Raw genomic sequence first — 8394 nt, 5'->3', positions numbered from 1 at the left:
AATTAGGCCTACCACATTTTATGCAGATATTGCCTGATTTGCTGAGTCTGGATATGAGATTTCAGAAAACTTGCAATACAACAATGATGTTTTTTATGATAGTAAATAAGTTTCATGGTAGTTAAGTTTCATGGTGATATTTGTTTTTTAACCTATCACCTGTAATCTCTAACCTTTCCATCAAATGTATTTTGTGTTCTGTGTGGAAATATTTTGATATCGAGAATGGCAAATGAAGTAGGGACTTTTATTGTGACGAGTATTATCCAATAACTCCTCTGTGACATCTACCATCTTTCTTTTAGCTGACTACAACTGTCGAGGTAAGACGCAAAGTTAACATCTCCAGAAAATGAATTGATATGTCTGTATATTTGGTTTTGAGCTACTTATAACAGAATAGGCACACAAAAATATGTCTAGCTGAGGTGCATCTGGAGAGCCACCTTTGTTAAATGTGTTAGCAGCTGCTAACGTTTTAGTGTCACACTATGAACGACAAACGTTAACGTTAAAGTTAGGCAGACAGGAAAGGTAGTGATTGTGTAAAAATGAATTAGTAACTTTAATAGCCTAACGTTACATAAAACATATTATCCTATGGAAGCAGGCAATGTGTTAATCTCATGAAATACGTTGTATCGTCGAATTAAGTTTACATCATGCTGGCTTCACGCCATGATGCAGGGTAACGTTGTTAGGCACGTTTGATTGTGAGCAATTAACTTTGTGGTAACGTTAACGTTAACTGAACTCATTTGGAATAGAACTAACTGTTGGAAAACGTTTTTCGGTACTATAACCTTGGTTGAGTTTTGGAGTCATGTCTGATCTTGAAAGCCGTTTGGAATGCAAGTTAACCTTAATGTTAGCAGAGCCCGTTTAGACATTCTCTGCTAAATCAGACAGACTTCTAGCAGCTAACTTATAGCTGAAGGGAGAACATAGCAAACCCGTACGAGTTGATTAAGCATTAAACAAATGTATGGCTCCGTTTCATGTACACCGTGTGTAAAGGCAGGTAACTATGTACAATTCTTAACAAATGAAGTAATTTAATTGATTTTAAACAGAGGATGTGAAGTTATCCTAGGTTAAATTGGTCTTGTTTGGGTGGAATGTGACCGAGGCTGCTAAAATCATAGCTATGAATACGTAGGTTACGGCTAAAATACTCTTTTACAATTACAAGCAAAATCACTCGTTTGTAAGCTCAAAGTACATATCTATGTAATTGTAAATGCTAAGTTTGTATCTTTAATAAACTATATATGTTAAATGTTTTCCAGATTTTGGATTCCTTTTTGAGCAAGTTAATTGAAGGTAAGTGTTAAATGTTTCAGGGCTTTTATGTAACGTAGCAACTACTACAACTTCTAGGGAAATTTTGAAACTTTTATGCTGCATTGCCTGCAAAATGTAAAACCGTAGTGCTAGTAAGAAATATGCCATATGTTTATCTGGAATAATTACAGCTGTGCTCGGCCTTGTGTATGGCCTTACAGTTCTGGACAGAAAAACTAGTATATTACACTGATATGTGCTGATTCAGAGTAATTTCTATGGCCTCATAGTAGAAAGTCATGAGAATCACTGCAGGGACTCCTCCTGGTATTATTTGTGTTATGGATGAATGTGGTGTGGCATGCATATGAAAGTAAGTAAGGACGGTTTAAGTGTTGTAGAGGGAAACATTACTGCTGTATTGTAAGTTAATCCTAACATTTGGTTAATAGTCTGATTTGTATACCGGGATGCAGGTTGAATTGGGTTGCTGGGCTTTGGACAGAGATGCTCACATAGTTGCTCATCCTGAGCTTGGATTAGTTTTATTCCTGTCTCGTATGCTTTGTACTTTAGGTCAAGAATGTGTATGCCTAACTAGGGTGTAGCTGTAAATGTGTGCAATAGGTTCCATTTCATGGTACTTGTGTGTAGGCCTAGTGGTATGTAACAATCCTCCAGATTTGTTTAGCAGATTAATAATAGCTATAAAGCTACATATCACCCCTTTTGATAAATGCAGTGTGGCCTACTCTAGCAGGAAGTGCAAAATAAAAAAGTAACATTTGCCTACTGCCCCCATCAAGGCAAATATTTCAAAAAAATATAAATATCCTTGATTAGACTATGTTCGTGTTTTGTGGAAGAGAAAATTGGCGTTAGTCCTGGTTTTAGTAGTAGTAGTGGGCAGTATGCAGTCAGATAGGTCACCATAGGCATATTTGGATTTGCTACGGATGGATTCACAAATAAATAAATTACATTTGGCAAGATACTTATATACAGGCTAAATGCAAATGGGCTACGCCAATGCATTATATTTTACATTAACAAAATGCAGAAAAATAGAACGGATTGAAAATAAAGTAGTCAGGTATGTCTGTCATTTGCAATCAATTGCAAGCAATTGGTGTACTGGCATGTTTAACTGTTAGCTGCAGTGCAATGTTACATTATGTGTAAGTTAAGTACAGAACCGACTGTGCAACCAGATTTTTTTCTGTGCTCTTAAATCTTTTAACTTGGGCGCATAAGTGCTCCTGGATTTTTTTTTTTTAAATGTAGAGCCCTGTCTTAAGTTCAGAAGTTAAAGAGTCTTTATGATGTAAATATGTACATTGTTATTGCCTGTTTATCAGAACTGATGAAAGTATTAGTGCTAACTGTATGAGATTTCTATTGTTTTCTGTGTATTTTGCAGATGCCGCGTCCAAGCAAGCGGTCCAGGGCGGCCAAGAAGAGAGAGGCTGACTTGAGGTCCACTGAGGTCAGGCTGTTGAGCTTTACTATATGTCCTGATGTATTATGATTGTGTGTTTAATAGGAAACATGTAATGTTGGACACATTTGATATGTTTCTCCCCATTCTTATTTACAGTAGTTTTTATGTTTGCTTGAAATATGCCGCTTACATGTTGAATGTATTTGATTTTAATGAAGGATGTGCTGCATGTCTAATTTAAAGGAGAAATCCAGCGAGTTCTTACATAGATCTACGTTTCTCAAGGTGACCAAGTATTGTCGGTACAAAAAATGAAAATGTTTGTTTTACCGGTAGCTGCTGGTTGTAGCAACTTGAGCTAGGAAAAACTGATTGTTTTGATTTTGTTTCATACCAACAGTACTCAGTGACCTTGAGAAACGGAGACCTATGTGAAAACTCCATATTTCCTTTTGAAGTTGCTGAATCATGATCTAAATATATTAACATTACTGTTCTGAAAGTATGTGTATATTAGTTGCTTTAATGATGGAATTATTAAAGAAGTATGGTATGTTAGACTTGGTAACTTTATGATGGGTTTTCTGTGTTACAGGTGCCGAGCAAGAGGTCCCCGGTGGCGCAGGTTGACTTGGTCTCCTGTGACGAGGTTGGGCGTCCTCGTAAAAAAGCCCACACACAGTCTTCGGACGCTATACAGTCTTCGGACAGCCAGTTGCAATGCCAGTTACAATGCCAGTTACAATGCCAGTTACAATGCCAGTTACAGTCTTCGGACGCAATACAAGCAAACTCTACCAACTCTCAAACAAACTCTACCAAAACTCTGAATATGTGCCATGACTCTGTTGTAAACTCATTGTCAAGTAATGTGAAAGAAAATAATGCTACTGATTGTTGTTCTTTGAATGAATCTGTTGACTTCCCAGAGAGATCTGTGCTGATGGGGTCTTTTCATCAAGGTCATTCACGGTTTGGAAATGTGCGCAACAAGCAGTGTGGTGCCATCAGCTTGACTGCTGTTTTGAAGTCCAAGATGAAGAACGTGTGGAGCTGGGAAACTGGAGATCTTGATGATGTTTTGATTAAGGGAACTGTTCTATACAGGTCAATGAGTGGACAGGGTAAAATAAGAGACCATGGAAGGGGTTACATTGCTGTGTCTGAATTACCTAGGCAATATGAAGTGTGGAATTGTGATTTTGCAATAAACTTTGCTGAATCTTACACTGGATTTATTCACGTTGATGACTATGACCATGCTTTGCGTGATGTTGCCATGCCTTTTGATGTAGCACTGCAGCGGGCACTGTTTAGCAATGATGCTTGTTTGTTAACCATTTGTGCTAATACATGTGCTATAGTGAATGCAGGAGCAAGGTTTGCCTTTGTTGATTCACATGCAAACAGGAATGTCAACCAGAGAGGTCAGAGGACAAGTTGTGTTGCATACTTCAGCTCTGTACAGGCCCTGATCACATCTGTTTATGACTTTGCACGATCTTTTGGCGTAAGCACACCACGGTTTGAGGTAACTGGTGTCACAGCAGTAACTCATGCAACCACCGAGATGACTGACTCATCCAGCTGCGCAACAAGCTCTGTGAATTACTGTCCACTCTACAGTGATGCTGTGAAGGGTAGGCCTAAAGTGTACCAACGGCAGGAATTTGTAAGTGGGTTGTTTAAGCCACCAAAGGTTGTAGGAAATGCTACAAATTGCACAGAACAGTTGCAGACAAAACAAGACACAAATGCCCGTTCCAATGTAAGCAGCAGAACACTCTACAGTGATGTTTTGAAAGGAATGCCCTGTAAGGATGTTAAACAAAACGTTTGCAGACCTCTGTATGTACATGAAGTTGGCGTAACTCTGAACAGAGATCGTGCATCAAAGGACGAAAACAGAAGCTGTGAGTGTAATGTAAAGAAACCAGAGACCAAAAAGGATAAGCAGTCATTCAATGAAAGTACAACAGACGATGTCATTCTTGTCGATGTAGAAACACACAAACAGTCTTTAAAGCGTAATCTGCAGGCAACTGATGATGTCATCATAACTGATACAAGAGTACACAAACAGGCTTTTAAACCTTTAACTCGTCAGGACCAGGATGCACTGTGCACGCGTTTAGAGCTTCAAAATGAAAATGTTGATTTAGGCTTAATGGCAACCACTGATCTCGATGACATGGGATGTCCCTGTAAGATAAAAAGCATAAAACCTGATGGGAATTGCTTTTACCGTAGCCTAACCTTTAGCATTTGTCACAATGAAGACAAGCATTTGAAAATAAGACGGGCTGTCGTGAAACACCTTCAGAGAAACAGCATCAAATTTGAAACATATCTGAGGGATGAATACATATCTGTGCAGGACTATGTGAGTAAATCAAGAATCTACTACTGTGGTTCATGGGCAAAAGAGATTGATATTTTTGCTGCTGCTGACTTATTGCAAACAACTATATTTACTTTCAATGATGGAAGATGGAATATGCACAGACCTACAGACTCACAGACATGTAGAGATAATTGCATTTATTTAAATCACACTGGCAGTCATTATGAAGTTGTTGAATGTGTACAACACAAAGATGCAGGAAGGCCTTGTGCAGGAACATGCCAGCCAGTCAAGATTGATGACAACTTGAGGCCACAACGGAAAAGAAAGTTGAAAGATGAATCAGAAAATGTGAAAGCAAAGAAAGACCGCCAACAATATCAAAATGATAATGATTACAGACAGAGAAAAGTTCAATATGTCAAAGATAAGTACCAGAAAGATAAGCTTGCCAAACAGACTAAGCGCCAGTGCTCTCGTGACTATTTCCTAAAGAAATACAGAACAAATCTGGACTTTAGGAAATTCGTGCTTCAGCGTTTTCAGAGAAAATATCAAACAAATCCAAAATTTCAGAAATTACGAAGTGTTTATTTTCAAAAGAAATATAAGGAAAATACAGATTTTCAAGCAAAGGTACGAGAGTATTCCAAAGACAAATACAGGAGAAATCTTAAACATCAGAATGCTGTCCGTGATTATTCTAAAGTTAAATATAAAACAAACAGCACATTTCAGAGACTTGTCCGTGATTACAGTCATATGAAATACAAGAAAAACATTGGATTCCAGAACAAAATTAAAGAGCATAACAAGAGGAAGTATCAAGAAAATGAAAACATCCGTATAAATAAAATCAAAAGAAGTCGTGAGAGTTGTTTAATATGGCAGAAGAAACAAGAAGACATTGGCCTAGCTATTGATCATTTTCGTCAGGAGGTCAGCTGTGGTCCTGAATATGTATGCTCAGTATGTCACCGTTTACTCTTCAGGAAGCAAGTGGTTGAGTGTAAAAGACATTGCTATGAAAGAAAAGGAGCAGAAGTGGCTGCATTGGCTAATAGATGCATAACATTGCAATATTTACATGTGTGTGATGTTGAATGTGATCAGAAATGTCATTTGTCTGATAGTCCATCAAGCAAATTATGGATTTGCCATACATGTCATCGTAAAATACTTGGAGGAAAACTTCCCGAAGAGAGTGTTACCAACAACATGCATTTGGATGATATTCCAGCGGAACTTAAATGTCTAAACTCTTTGGAACAACATCTCATTGCACGTCACATTCCCTTCATGAAGCTGTTGTGTTTGCCTCGAGGCCGCCAGAGAGCTTGCCATGGTCCTTGCGTCTCTGTTCCAGTTAATAACGCAGGTGTGACAAATATACTCCCAAGAAATGAATGTGATGACAAGATGATAAGAGTGAAACTGAAACGCAAGTTGACGTATAAAGGTCATTACGAGTACATGTATGTCCACACTGATCGTGTCAGAAATGCACTGAGGTATTTGATGGCAAACAATAAATGGTACGGTGATGTGACTATGAATGACGAATGGGTAAACTCTCTGAATGGCACTGACCAGAATGAGGAAAGTACCAAACACGAAACACCTGCTAACAGTGATGATGACAATGTTCCTGAAGAGCAAGCAGAGGAAGATGTAACTTATATCAAAGACCAGAATGGGCTTTTGTCAGATACATCATTACAACCTGTCGATCTGGGTTCAGAGATCATTGATCAGAATTTTCAGGATATACTTAATGTGGCACCAGGTGAAGGTAACAGTCCAGTGAGGTTGCTGTCTGATAAAACCAACGAGGCAAAATGTTTCCCTGTTTTGTATCCATCTGGTGGACCTACATTCCATGATGAAAGAGAGTCCAAAATAACTCTGTCACGGTACCTGAATACACGCATTCTGAATGCAGATGGGCATTTTGCACAGAACACAGACTTCATTTTTTACGCACAATACATATCAGAGGTGCATCAAGTTGTATCTGGTGTATCAGTGGCATTACGCAAAGGTGGCGGCAACTCTTCTCTGAAAGACGCATCACCAGACATGTTGTTGAACTCAGAGTCGTTGGGTAAAATATTGCGCAATGACGAAGGATACAAGTTCTTACGAGGAATTCGTGGCACACCTCCATACTGGATGGCAGTTCAGAAAGATTTATTTGCCATGATAAGACAACTCTCCATACCCACGTTCTTTGCATCTTTTAGCTCTGCAGATTTGAGATGGCCTGAAATGCTGAACTCTATTCTAAGAATAGAAGGTAAACAAACGTCTGTTGACGATCTTGACTGGTCTGACAAATGTGGACTCATACGTCGAAACCCTGTGACAGCGGCAAGAATGTTTGATCACAGATGGCATTGCTTTCTCCGTGATGTAATCATGTCGCCAGCAGAACCCATAGGGAAAATAAAGGACTACTTTTATCGTGTTGAATTTCAACAACGTGGTTCTCCTCATGTCCACTGTCTCTTTTGGGTTGAAAATGCTCCCAAGATTGATAAAGAGAGTGATGATGAAGTGGCACAGTTCATAGATACATACATCACTTGTGAGATTCCACCAGAAACAGATGCAGAGCTTTATGAGGTTGTGAGCAGCGTACAGAGGCACAGCACAAGACACTCTAAGACTTGCCGCAAGAAAAACACAGTGTGCAGGTTCAACTTCCCACGGCCACCATCAAGCTGTACTTTCATCACACGAGGCGGTAACTGTGAGGACTTGAATGGCAATGATGACAATACAAGTGCGAGTGCAATAATAAAGAATGTTAAAACTGCGTTGACCATGCCTGACATGAATTTTGATACAGCCGATGCATTTTTTGAGTCTCTTGGGATAGATCAAGGTTTGTTTGAAAAGGCGTACAACATATGTTCCAAAAAGAAAAGCATTGTCCTGAAACGAAATCCTGGAGACATTTGGGTGAACCAGTACAACAAAGACTTACTCCGTGCTTGGCAAGGCAATATGGATATCCAGTATGTCACAGATGCCTTTTCAGTTGTGGTCTACATACTGTCGTACATCACAAAAGCAGAACAAGAAATGGGTTTGCTCTTACAACGTGCCCAAGACGAGTCAATGAATGGCAACCTTGATGCAAAAGCAGCATTCAAACAGCTTGGAAGTGTATACCTACACAACAGAGAAGTTTCAGCCCAAGAGGCAGTGTATCGATTAACACACATGCACTTGAAAGAATGCTCTCGTGACGTACAGTTCATTCCAGTTGGTGATAATCCTGTTAGGATGAGTTTACCTCTGCATGTACTTCAAAATAAAG

At 39.1% G+C, this 8394-nt stretch overlaps 1 long non-coding RNA gene across 1 annotated transcript; it reads left to right on the top strand.

Annotated features, from left to right (window-relative positions):
* The first annotated feature begins 298 nt into the window (after positions 1-298).
* Positions 299-3952, top strand: LOC143123916 (uncharacterized). The gene is made up of 4 exons (XR_012986956.1): positions 299-323; positions 1290-1323; positions 2705-2770; positions 3321-3952. It is a non-coding gene; the product is annotated as an uncharacterized LOC143123916 (long non-coding RNA).
* Positions 3953-8394: the final 4442 nt, after the last annotated feature.

The sequence above is a fragment of the Alosa pseudoharengus genome, unplaced genomic scaffold (genome assembly GCF_046254945.1).
Source record: "Alosa pseudoharengus isolate Yale_2024_CS ecotype anadromous, Long Island Sound unplaced genomic scaffold, YU_APseudo_1.1 YU_APseudo_1.1_scf_15, whole genome shotgun sequence".
Lineage (NCBI taxonomy): Eukaryota > Metazoa > Chordata > Actinopteri > Clupeiformes > Clupeidae > Alosa > Alosa pseudoharengus.
Note: the sequence above shows the minus strand (reverse complement) of the source record. Positions and strands in the feature narration are given on the sequence as shown.